Source organism: Rhineura floridana, chromosome 6 (assembly GCF_030035675.1).
Source record: "Rhineura floridana isolate rRhiFlo1 chromosome 6, rRhiFlo1.hap2, whole genome shotgun sequence".
Lineage (NCBI taxonomy): Eukaryota > Metazoa > Chordata > Lepidosauria > Squamata > Rhineuridae > Rhineura > Rhineura floridana.
The window spans coordinates 10,316,517-10,328,998 of NC_084485.1; the positions used below are offsets into that span (position 1 = coordinate 10,316,517).

Sequence of the window (12,482 nt, forward strand, 5' to 3'; positions counted from 1 at the left end):
GCAATGTGAGATGAGTCAAGCTCCAGTTACTGTTTTCATATTGGATTTCACCATATGAGTCTGTTGTTCAACCTTCCAAGTCAGCTTAACAGCTTCAGCTGATTTATCCCAAATATTGACACTGATGAGTTCTGTTAATTCACAGTATTTAGCAGCAGCAGAACTCAAGTCAAACACGACTGACTGATGAACAATTCCCTCATGAACTTAAAAGATTTTGGAGGATCTGCAGATGAGACATACATTAAAACCTGAAAACTCGTCAAAAGAATCCAAAGATACCTCTGTAGTTCATCAGCATTACCATTAATGACACCATTCATATTACTCTCTTGCTCTCAGACTAAAAGCCACCTTCCAACATTCTGCCATGCTCAACATTCTGTGGCCCAGGCTGGGACACTGAGGTGTAAAGACAGGTTGTTCAAATAGGAGCCAGCTTGATTCTCACTGGCCGGGGTCATCAGGGGCAAAGAGAAGGTTTATTTCCCAGCGCAGTGGGATTCTCTACACTCCTTCACTTTTTCCTCCATGTAATTGCCCCTCAAAGGAAAAGCACTTAGGGGACTTTATTGTTGTGAAAGTCAGCCAAGTCCTCCAACAGATATTGGGTGGCCCAGTCTATATCAAGAGGATCTTGCAAAGGGTTTCTATTCAGGATATCTCCATCCGCAGAGTGTGCAGAGACACAGATTGTGTTGGGAGGTTTAGTGCAGCCTCCCCCAACCTGATGCCCTCTGGTGATTTTTGGACTGCAATTCCCATCATCACTGACCATTGGCCATGCTAGCAGGGGTTGGTGGGAGTTGTAGTCTAAAAGGTCTGGAGGGCACCAGGATGGGGAAGGTTAGGTTAGCCTTGTGACACTGAGCCTAGCCTCCCTCCCAAGGCTTCCGCCCACTTCTTGCTCTTCCTCCGGTGCAGCTGGGAGGAGAGTGAAAGCTTTTGCTTCGGTTGTATATTAACCATTGTTTAGCATGCTGTTGGAACCCCAAACCATGGGTAATCTTAACAACAGTAAGAGAAAACAATCCAGCTTCATAAGATAAGTCACCGTTTGTCTTACCATCACTTAGGGAGAAGCGGGGATCCAGTTGAAAACAAATGGACCATCCTTGAGGAGTGTTGTCTCCACATTTTGGTGAGTCCCTGGGCAAGATGCCCTCCATGGACCTCTCATCTCTGAGTGGATCCTTCTCCTCCTTGCCACTGTCACCACCACCCCATTCATTGGCCCTCATTTTCATGAGTGCCCCTTGGGACAGGCATGACAGGTGGATGCTTCTTCATCTCGCTCTTGTCGCTGCTTGCATGCTCAGACTGGGCAAGTGAAGAGGCAGCAACAGCAAAGAAGTGCAGGAGCAGGGCCAGAGCTCTAGGACTTGGCTCTGGGGACCTGCTATGGAAAGGGCCTTGGCGGATGCCCACCAATGCCGAACTGTGGTTCCAGCCCTGCCCTTTACCAAGAAGGTGGCTCTCACTGCTAAAGAAGGTTTGGCCCACCTGCTGTTGGAAACAGAATGCTGGATGAGCTGGAGCTTTGGCCTGATCCAGCAATGCCAAGTTTATGTTCTTAAAGAGGAGAGCAAAAATAAATATACAACTCCATATTGGGTCAAAACGTTTTTGAGCAGAGAGCCAACTTCTTGCAACTGGGAAGCCAAAACAACGGCTAATTTTAGCTTCCTGACCAGTTGCAGATTTCGCAAACTGTCTTATCTGGGACCCAAAGATTCTAGGGGATGATCTCAAATGCAGAATGCATCAGCCAGGGATCTGCTGATCTGCCACATGGTCCTGGAACATCAGACTAGTAGTAAACATGCCCCAATTTCACAACAGTCATGCAAGGAGGCCAGAGGTGGGGAAACATTTTGGCTCCGACGGCCAGATCCTTATCTGCTCCTTATCTGCCCCCTCCAACCAATTTTGAGAGGGAGATGGGATCTCACCTGTCAATCACATAGTGACGTTATGATGTCAGGTGATCTGCCCAGTTGTCGAAATCCCTTGGGCAGTGGTTCTCAAGTGCCTGAAAGCCGGTTGGCTGTCAGGTGCTTGGGAACCCCTGCACAAAGCACTTTGCAAGCCCTTCACATCTGATCCAGCAGACTTGGGCTCTCGGGCTCAGTAGGACCCAAGCCTGCTTTGTGCTTGCATTGTCTGCACAATCAAGTTCCAAATGAGCAGGCTTCTGCCTGCTCAACACCTTATGTTTCGTGCAAGTGGGTGTGGTTTGGGGAAAACAGCCTTGCGGGTCAAATTTGAACCTGTGGTGGGCCATATTTGGCTCACAGGCTGGAGGTTGCCCACCTCTGATGTAGGCAATGGGCTCTCCAGTTTCAGAGCAGGAGGGTTTCACACAGGATCTTTCCCCGAGGGAATGAGAAGGGCAAGAAAGAACTGGACATTTAAGATGCCTTTGTGATAATCCATTAATTTCTAAAGGCCAAGGAAGACATGATACTGCCATCTACTTACTGAACATCACTGTGGGTTCCGGGGAGGGGGAGAGGCAAAGTGTGGGGAACAAGGAACAATGCAGTCGGCGGCAGGAGCGTTGACTTGGCCTACCACCGCATCACACTGTGCCTCACTCTCCACCCCCTTCCTTCTTAGGGACTGGCAGTGATGCTTGGCATTTGGAAGGCAGATGAGCAACGCCACCCCACCTGCCCTGCCCCACTGGCTGCTGCTGGGTGCTGGACCAGATGGGTCTTTGGTCTGATCCAGCAGCCAGGCTCTTCTCATGTTCTTAAATACTTGGAGGTGCCTGCTGCCCGTTGTCTTACCCCAGTGCTTAAAAGGAGAGCCACCTTGCACACTAGAGCAGCTTGACTGACAAGCATCATCTGCCCTCGCTTTCCATGCTGCCATTTTGGAACCATTGGATGAAAGGGGTAACAGGGAAACAGCCTGCTGGATGTATCTCTTTTTCAATGCCAGGGGCAAGATTCCATTCTAAAATGAAGGCTGGAAGGACTCAGTCCGGACTGGAAGCGACCGTTTGCTAGACCTGGAAGAACCCCCCCCAACACTCCCCCCCCCCAGTGATGTGCTGAGATGGTTGTAGTTAGTGGTAGCGATGGTGGAGAAAAAACTCTGTACATCCTAGAATGCAACCGAGTTTTGAATTGTTTCATCCATTCCAGAGGTGAGGTATTGAGAACAGGGTTGAACCTTGGACAGCTTCTTGAAAGTTTGAACTAAAACCCCACTGACCGGAGCCACCAGTCTCCACGGCTTGTGGAGATGTCTTCCCTACTTCTGCTGGAAGATCTCCAGTGAGAGAGAGCCCACCACTCATTCCAGGCCATTGGTTCCGTTGTCAAGCAGTTCTTGCCATCAAGAATGTTCTCTTAATGTTGAACTGAAATCTACCCTCCTACGAATAAACCTCATCCGGCCCTGCTCTCGGAGGCAAAAGAGAACCTTTGACCTCATCTGTATGACAGCCTTGTGGGCATTCTCTCCATCACCTGATTTGAGCCTCCTGAGGGTTGTATCCAAGGGAGTGCTAAGTCAGGGTCCCATCAGTGCAAGGATTATTGCTAGTGCTGTGGGACTTGCCCTCCTCTCCTCCCCCTGCCCTCCCCCCAAAGCTGTTCTAGGAGTTACTCTAACCCTACGGAGCAGATTTGGGGAGGGTGCAGGGGGTGCAAGCAGAGAGGAGATGTGGGGAGTCCTGTTGCACAGCAGTAAACCTTGCGCTGATGGGCTCAGGAATATTGCCCTATTCTAACAGGATTGTTTTATCGTCTATTTTAATTGTGGATTCATTTTCTAGATTATATGTTTCACTTTCTATGAAGCATCTCAAAGCAATTTCACTATGCAACAGAATCATATATAAAACAACTGCATATATAAAACAATTAAAACAATTACATATAAAATACAATTTCAAATCCAATGTAGAGAACTGATTTTAATATTTGTGTAACTGGTTTTTATACTTTATAAACTGTTTAGAAGCCTATTTTGGCATTAAGCAGTATATTATTGTTGTTGTTGTTAATAATAATAATAATGGTTGTTGTTACTACTACTACTAATAGTAATTCTCCCCCAGTCTTCTCATCTTTAGGCTAAACATATCTAGTTCCTCCAACCGTTCTTTGCAGGACTTTGTTTTCCATGCTATTCACCATCTTTGCTGCCCTCCTATGAACCTGTTCCAGTTTGTCCAAACCCCTTCTGAAAGTGTGATTCCCAGAACTGGACACCAAATGATGCCTGACTAGTTCCATATAACGTGCAATGATTACTTGTTGTGTTTTGGAGAATGTGGTTCTATTAATGGAGCCTCAAATTGCATTAGCCTTTTTTGCTGACTGGTGCTTTGCTTGTGATCGACTACAGTCCTTAGAAAAGGTATCAGGGCTTTCTAGTTCAGAGGATGCGGTGTATTTCCAGGCTGATTTGGGGCTCTCTTCTTAGCAATTGAACCTGTATTTGTGGCTCCTGGCTTGTCAAGATCCCGAGTTCTTGGGATGTCTGTTCTGAAATGTGCAGAAAACTGCACCTCTTCATGCCTTCTCCAGGCAAAAATAAAATAATAAATAAATAATGGCCCGGTGTGACTGGGAGGCAATATAAATAGCCAATGTCATTACTTTACGTTGGGGGAGCCCTTTTAGAAAATAGTCCTTTATAACTGCATATAGCCTGCCCCCTAGTGGTGAGATTCAATACAGGGCTTCTTTCAACTAGGGATGGAAGGGTCTGTCCATTTCGGTTCTCTTAGTTTCTCATTCTATCCCATTTTAAATTCAGTTCTCCACATTTCTGCAAGAATTTGCTCATGAAAATTCTCCAGCATTTTAGTGAGAATTTCTCCTACTAAACTCATTTCTCCTATTGAACACATTCTTTTCCTACTAAGAACATTTGAATGTAATGCATTTTTGCATATTACTTTCAGAAATATATTCATTTTTATGCACACTTTCCCCTAAGATATGTATTTTCACAAACACTGCTTAGCAGGAGAACTGCACTGCAAAATTCGGATAAGGGCAAATTTCGCAGGATGGCTGTGTTTTGGTTGTCATGTTATTTCGAAAAGTGCGGATTTGATAAATTTGGCTTTAAATGCGAACTGAATTGAATTTCTCACCCATCCCTACTCTCAACCTTTCAGTGAATTAGTTTTATTTTTGGTGGTCAGTGATCTGGGGCCCTACAGCCCCTCCTTCTAACTATATTAAGAAACTTTGTACCATAACCTGGAATGCATTCGAATCTGCTCATCATTCCCGGGCTGATCCAAATCCTTTCTGGTGGGATATTGTCACTGTTTTTTTCTATTCAAGCAGTACTCTCCCCACCTCACTCACTGCCTTCCCTGATCTGCTAAGTAATCTTCACCAGACTCTCAGCACATCTATCCTGGGTCAGATGCTACACTGCCAGGAATCCTGTGTTCCTTATCTTAAGAGGCGGTCTCTCCCTGGCTGCTTTGCAGAGTTTAAGAGGTTCTGGGGCTCAGTCCTCTTTAGAATTTGTGCCTTTTTCACATGGATTATTCCTAATGCCAAATTTGTAGAGCAGTGGTCTCCAAACATTTCTCCCCATGGACCTCTTGAAAATTGCAGAGGATCTTGTCAGACCACTTAATGACTTCCCCTGCCTGTTGTAGCAACTGCAATGTGCTATGCTAGATGCTGTATGATTTTTAATTCCATCTTTTACTGCTTTTATTTCTTGCATATTTTATTGTATTCCATTGAATTCAAATTATAATGCAATTTTATTGCAGTATAGTACAAGAAAGATAAGAAACAATGCAGGTACAGTGAAAAATCAATGTGAATCTTTTAACGTGAAGGAGGTGCCACCTCCCGTCTTCAACCACATCTCCACAGACACACCAAGGACCACCTGAATGGAGCTCATGGACCACCGTGAAAACCCGTGATGTAGAGGCTTTATTTGGGTTAATCAGGGGTAAGAGAAAAGCACTTTGTGCATGTTCAGATCCATTCTTCTTCTCATTGTTGCTTCCTATGTCGCACGGCTGACCTCTTTCAGTGGAAAGAAAAACAGACATGCCATCCTCCCTTGTCTTAAAACAATAAGGGAAGAGCCACTCTTGTGGCTGTATAAATTTGGTAGATGGATCAACAATCTCACCTGATATAAGGCAGTGTTCTGTATTGAAATAAATGTGAGAGAAAACTACTTCTCTAAGAAATTATAGGTGTCAACATTCCCCGATTATTCATTGGGAAACAAATGACCCCAGAGAGTCAAAGTTGTGAGTTCTAGTTCCCTTATTGTTGGAATGTCAAAAGAATTCTTTTGCAGGCCCAGAGAATGTCAGAAGGCCAGTATCAAGAGACCTGGGAGGAAATGTAATCATTATCCTGAACTTTACTCAGGGTAATTTGCTGTCATCAAATAGTAAATTAGCATGGAGAACAGCTGTTTCTATTTAGGAAAGAGGTGAGCCAGAGCAAAATCAGAAGTGGTGGTAGCAAAGGGAACTTAAGGGACTTATTTTTTTTCTCAAGGGTTACTGTGGTTTACAGCAATCACGTGTCACTTCCTGTTGGGGGTGTTGAAAAAGGCCCACCAAGTGCCAAGAGGGCCCATGATGGATGTGCTTGTGGGTGGGTTTCTACCTGGATTTTTTAGATGGTTGACCCTATGCACTTGCTTCTGCACACCTGTTGCTCCTGAGCAATTGTACATTGGCAAATAAATAAACATTTTACAAAGGACGAGGCCAGAACTCCTTTCCCGGGCATAGTGTCTCTCATTGCTGTTCATGATTACTGTGATTGCACAAGGCAAGTAGCAAGCAGGCTGCTAAATTAATGCCTTGAGTCGTGTTTCATCTCATTTCCTTCTGGCACCCCTTCTGCGTCAAATCACTGCCTGGAGCCTGTCCCTAATGGAACAGGTCAGAATAGTGCGGAGGGGGGGAGCGGGAAATGAGAAGCACTGCGGGGAAGCTTCTCCTGTGCAGAAGACGAAACCTCATAATTTGCTGCCATTAGCATCTCTGTCCAATGCAAAGGCCCAAGCAGAAGATTTCTGGTGCCTCAAGAATGCAGGGTGTGAGAGGGAAGAGAAGGGAGAAAGAACTGTAATGACACCAACTTAGAGTCTCTTTTTTAAAGATCTGAATATTTGAAAGTAATGCAAATAAAATAAATATGATTATCAACAAACATATCAACCTCATCTTACAAGAATATAAATAATCAATATTGTGTTATATCAGGGGCAGCCAACACAATGCCTTCCAGACGTTGCTGGACTCCCATTTCCATCAGCCCTAGCCAACATGGCCAATGGTCAGGGATGATGGAGTCCAACCGCATGTGTAGGGGGCGGCGGCTGGTCCCATGGATGGGCAAATCTGTCAGCTGCAGTGTCTCTCAAGGGTTTCATTTTTCCAATCTGAAATTCAGTTCTCTGCATTTCCATATCAGTTTGCATTTTTTTAAAAAAAGGCCTCATGAAAATTCACCAGCATTTTCACGCAAATTTCTCGCAATATACACATGTACACAATTTTGCCCAATATACACATTTTTGAAAAACGATTTTCCTTAATAAAATGTACGATTGAATGTTATCTTCACTAATATGTGCATTTATATGCACACTTTCCCGTAATATGTGAATTTTTGTACATATTATTTGGCTGGAGAACTGCTTTGCAAAATTGTGCTGGCAGCCTTGACACCATTCTGCATCCTTCACAACACCCTGAGCTAGGTATAGGTCAATTTGTCAATTTTGGTTTCACACAGTTTCTCATTTTTCCAGTCTTAGATTCATTTCTGCACATTTCCATATCAGTTTGTGCTTTGCTTTTTAAAACCTCATGGCTGGATTACTGCAATGTGCTCTGCATGGGGCTGCCCTTGAGCCTGGTCCAGAAGCTCCACTGCTGATGGGAGCAGATGACTGACAGTATGTGATACCTCTGCTAAAACTTCTGCCCATATTAGGGTTGCCAGGTTCAGGGCCTGAGACTGATCCTGTATCTTTAAGGGAAGAGAAAGTCAGCCAAGTGCAACCCTGTAATGGGAAAAACCACAAGGTGGAATTCTCCCTTTCCCCTGCACAACTTTTAAAGATACAGAAGACCTCTTGGTTGCCAGGCCCAGGGTGAGGTTCAAGGTTCTTGTTTTGAAACACAAAGCCCTGAGCAACTTGGGTTTAGCATATTTTAAGGACTACCTGAGCCCATATATCACATCCAGTCACTCAGATTATCTGGAGAAGTGCTGTTAGTTTTTCCCCATGTTACAGAGGCCTGATTGGCCTCAACTAGAAGTCAGGCATTTTGTGTCGCTGGCCCCATGCTGTGGAACGCTCTTCCAGCAGAGATTCGACAGGCACCCTCAATTTAAACTTTCAGGAGCCTCTTGAAGATCTTTTTGTGACAACAGGCCTATAGAGCCGTTCAAAATGTTTTTGAGTAGCCAGTCATTTCAATGATTGTTTTGCATTGTTTTAAATGTTTTTATGTTGCTGTAGACCACCCTGATGGTTTGCAGAAGGGCGGTATATAAATACATTGATAAATAAATGCAAATTCACCAGCATTTTTAGTGTACGTTTCTCCTAATATACACAGTTTTAATTCAATTGTGCCCAATTTGCACATTCTTGCAAGCAATTTCCTCTAATGTAATGAATTTTTGTATGTTATTTTCACTGATATACACATTGATGCACACTTTCCCCTAGGATATGCATTTTTTGTACACATTATTTGATTGGAGAACTGCATCACAAAATTCAGAGAAGTACAAATTTTGAAGATGACTGTGTTGTTTCACATATTGTGTCAGGAAGTACAAGTTAGGTATTCATCTTTAAATGTGAACTAACTTGATTTTTTCTCCCTTCTTTACCCTGGATTTGGCATTATTCTGGGGCATTGTGTAAATTGGGGGAGGGTGTGGAATGGTAGCCGCCACCAAAAATGTTGGAAAATATTTGGAGAAAATTTTGCAAGGTGGTCTTTGGAAGGGGGGGTTGAGCAAAAGAAAAATCACAGACATTTGCTCAGGAAAATCTCTTCTAAGAAATGTTGTCTCAGCTCTCCTTTCAAATCATCTTTGGGATCTCCCTCTGTCACTGATCTATACTTTTCTGAGGTGCAATGACCCTAATGCCTCCCCCTCCACTCTATTGCCATCAGCACCTATTCTAAATTACAAGCCCCAGGATCCTTTCGAGGAAGCCAGGTCAATGGAGCTGAGACAGTTGTAAGACAGATGCAACTTCAAAGCATCTCTTGCAAAATTAGCTTCAGAGCACAGACCCAAATATGAAATATGACTCATGTCCTACTCTATCACCTCCCTCTCCAAAGACGCTACAGCTTCTTCCATTCAAATGCTCACTTTGGAACCATGTTACAGGCACATTGTTTATTAGTGGTCATTTTATTATGATGGCTTTTTATGATTCGTTCAAGTGATAATTAGCTGAGTAATTAGCTGTCTTGAAAAGAACTGCGGTTTGTTAATGATGTTGGATTGGTTTTCTAATCGAGGGCTCCTTTGCTTTCCAGCATGCTGAAAGTTACCTTCATATGGAAGCAGTTTTTCAAGAAAGAACTCTTTCAGAGAGGAAAGGCTTAGAGCAGGGATGAGGAATCTACAGCCTGTGGGTCAAATCTGGCCCACCAGTCCTCCCCATTTAGCCCTTGAGGCCAGTGTGGTGTAATGGTTAGAGTAGCGTACTAGGACCTGGGAGACCAGGGTTCAAATCCTTACTTGGGCATGAAGCCCACTGGGTGACCTTGGGCCAGTCACTATCTCTCAACCTAACCTACCTCACAGGGTTGTTAGAATAAAATGGAGAGAAGGATCAACATGTAGGCCACTTTGAGCTCCTTGGAGGAAAGGTGGGCTATAAATGCAAAAAATAAAATTAAATAAACAAATAATAACAGATTTCCTAAAATCATGCCTACCTGCCCTACATCTGAAGTCACATGAGATGCTAGGTGTGGGTCAAGAAGAGATGTGGATGGATTGGCTGCTGACAGAGCCAGTCCCTGCAGAAAGCAGGACTGAACTCCCCATGCATCAGCTGATGTGCAGGAAGTTCAATTCTGTTGGTCCCTACCTCCCCCCACCGCCACAGGAAAACTTTGACAGGTGGGTGGGACAATGCCTGGCAACCAAGAGGTCTTCTGTATCTTTAAAGGTTGTGGAGGGCGAAGGGAGAATTCCACCTTGTGGTTTTTCTCATTACAGTGTTGCAAGAACATCTGCACTTGGCTGACTTTCTCTTCTCCTAAAGATACAGGATCAGTCTCAGGCCCTGAGCCTGGCAACCCTAGTTTGTATGATTCCTGGAGGAAATCACGTCCCAGGCATCAGATCCAAGAAACACCCACTGTGTTCGTGAATGGGCCTGGGGACCTTGCTGCAAAGCATCTCTCAGGTGGTTCTAGTATGAAAGGGAAAGAAAATGTTGAATTTCACCCAGTCCCTTTTCAACGCAAGGAAATATAGGACAAAGGACAAAGCAGCAGTAGTAAAAGAAAACAGAACAATTTTACCAAGCTGTTTAATCCTACATGGTGTTAATAAGAGCGAGGCCACCCACGTAGCACTTTGATAACAAAGTACAGGAAGGCTCCTAGAAATCAAGATTCCTGGTGCAGATTAAGACGGAAGACCTTTAACCAAAGATGGTTTTACCGTTTAAAGTACAGCAAGGTTCTTAGAAATCAGGATTTCCAGGTGCAGATCATTCTCCTGAGAATAACTGTAATCCCTTCCCACCAGGCTATTCTTTCTTAACACCCTTTAATTTCCATGCCCTTGTGATTGCTGTGTGAGAGCTACATTGACATACCTGATATAGTTTAAAAGAGGGATCAGAGAAGCTTGCAGCTTCTGCAAAGAGTTGCAAATTACTGAGGGGGCGATCTGACTAGCTCTCCCCTCGAACCCTTCCATCAACCTCTGACATGTGCATATCGGCATCCCCGTTTACTGACCCTGTAGCATGCGATTAATGGAAGGGCGAGCCCAGAACATGCACACTCGACAAGGGAAAACTCTGTTATTTAAGCAGCCTTCAATGGGGTCTAGGAGTGTCGTCTGTTACTAGCTCTAAAAATTAGAGTCTAACTGCATTTCAATTCTCTCAATGAGCATTTTGATTTTTGCTGCTGCAGTCCTTCTACCATTTAAAAAAGTTTAAACAGTGTTTTTGCCTCATTATTCTTGTGTTTTAATCATGTTGTAAGTCTCCTTCAAAACTGAGATGGAAAAGAGGGATATATACACACTTTAACTAACCAACCAATTAACTACATATTTATCAGTTCTCTGTAAGTCTTGCAACTCAGCTGTAGCATCCAGCTCTGTAACATGCCACCCAGCCACTAGTATATTACATCATAGTTCATGTACTGTACCTTTTAAATCAGTCTAGCTGCCAGCCTGATCTTTGAACCCTGGGCTTTGATGAGGCAGAACATCCCAAAATGGCAAAGTGCCTGCCTGCAGTGGTACAGTCAATGTGCGAAGGACTATACCACTCAGCACAAGAGATCCAATTTTCCTGAGAGTTCAAGGGAGACCACTTTGCTCCTTTGAGCTGCTGTGTTCCTAACCATACTAATTGTGCATGATAATGAAGACTTATCTTCTTAAATGGCACCATTAGGACACATTTACCCAGGGACAACATCTTTCCCCCCCTCTGGTAGCAGCTTCCCTCTTTTTCATCACCGGGTTACCTGGCGCTAAAAGGAAGGTTGCACTTCAGGGAGTCCATAGTAACTAAGAGGCATGTTTTCTACATTGTTTTTAAGTTGATATTATTTTTAGCTGGAATGTGCCCTTCCTCCTTCTTCCCACCATTGGTGCTCAGCTCAGCTGGAAGGCACTAATGGTGAAGGAAGAGGCGAGGACCATGCTCCCTTCTCTTCTCTGCAACCAAAAAGGAAGAAAAAACATGTTTATACATATTGAAATAGAGGATAAGATGGAAACTGGTTTTTCCAAATCCATTTTAACCAGACATTGTCTTCCTTTTCAGTCCCCCCCGACTCACGAACAAGATATTCTCTCCTTGCCATCCCAGTATTGTTCATGTAGTGTAAATAATTATCTAATACTGCTGGGATTCTGCAGCACCATCTGTGGTCTGCACTGTGCCTAACATATGAACCTGCCTTACACTGAATCAGCGATCATTCAGCCCTCTAGCCCACTTCACTTAATGCTGATTGGCAGTGGCTCTGTAACGAATCAGAAACACATATTTTCTAGTGCTGTGACTCAAGATGTTTAAACTGGAGATGTCTGCACTGGCTCTGGAGAGAGATAAACCTGACAACTGGCTGGTCCAAAACAGGAGTGGAGGGTTTGTCAGAGAGCCAAGGAAAATGTTGCATCAGCACTGGCCTGGCTCAGACTGAAAACTATTATAGAAGCTGGAGACATTGCCCTTTCCTAGAGATGTAAAGGCCCCCACAAAACCCA

The 12,482-nt window shown here is 44.1% G+C and overlaps 1 protein-coding gene across 3 annotated transcripts in view; it reads right to left on the reverse strand.

The window, feature by feature from the left end:
* Nucleotides 1-12,482, reverse strand: part of LKAAEAR1 (LKAAEAR motif containing 1) — a 79,389-nt gene that overhangs the window by 29,384 nt on the left and 37,523 nt on the right. For 2 of the 3 annotated variants that reach the window (XM_061630235.1, XM_061630234.1), the window contains exon 1: nt 1,067-1,333. The exons of the other annotated variant lie outside the window; for it this stretch is intronic. The gene's annotated coding sequence lies outside the window, so the exon portion shown is untranslated. Of the gene's footprint in view, nt 1-1,066; nt 1,334-12,482 lie in introns of those variants that run through there. 3 annotated transcript variants of the gene reach the window in all.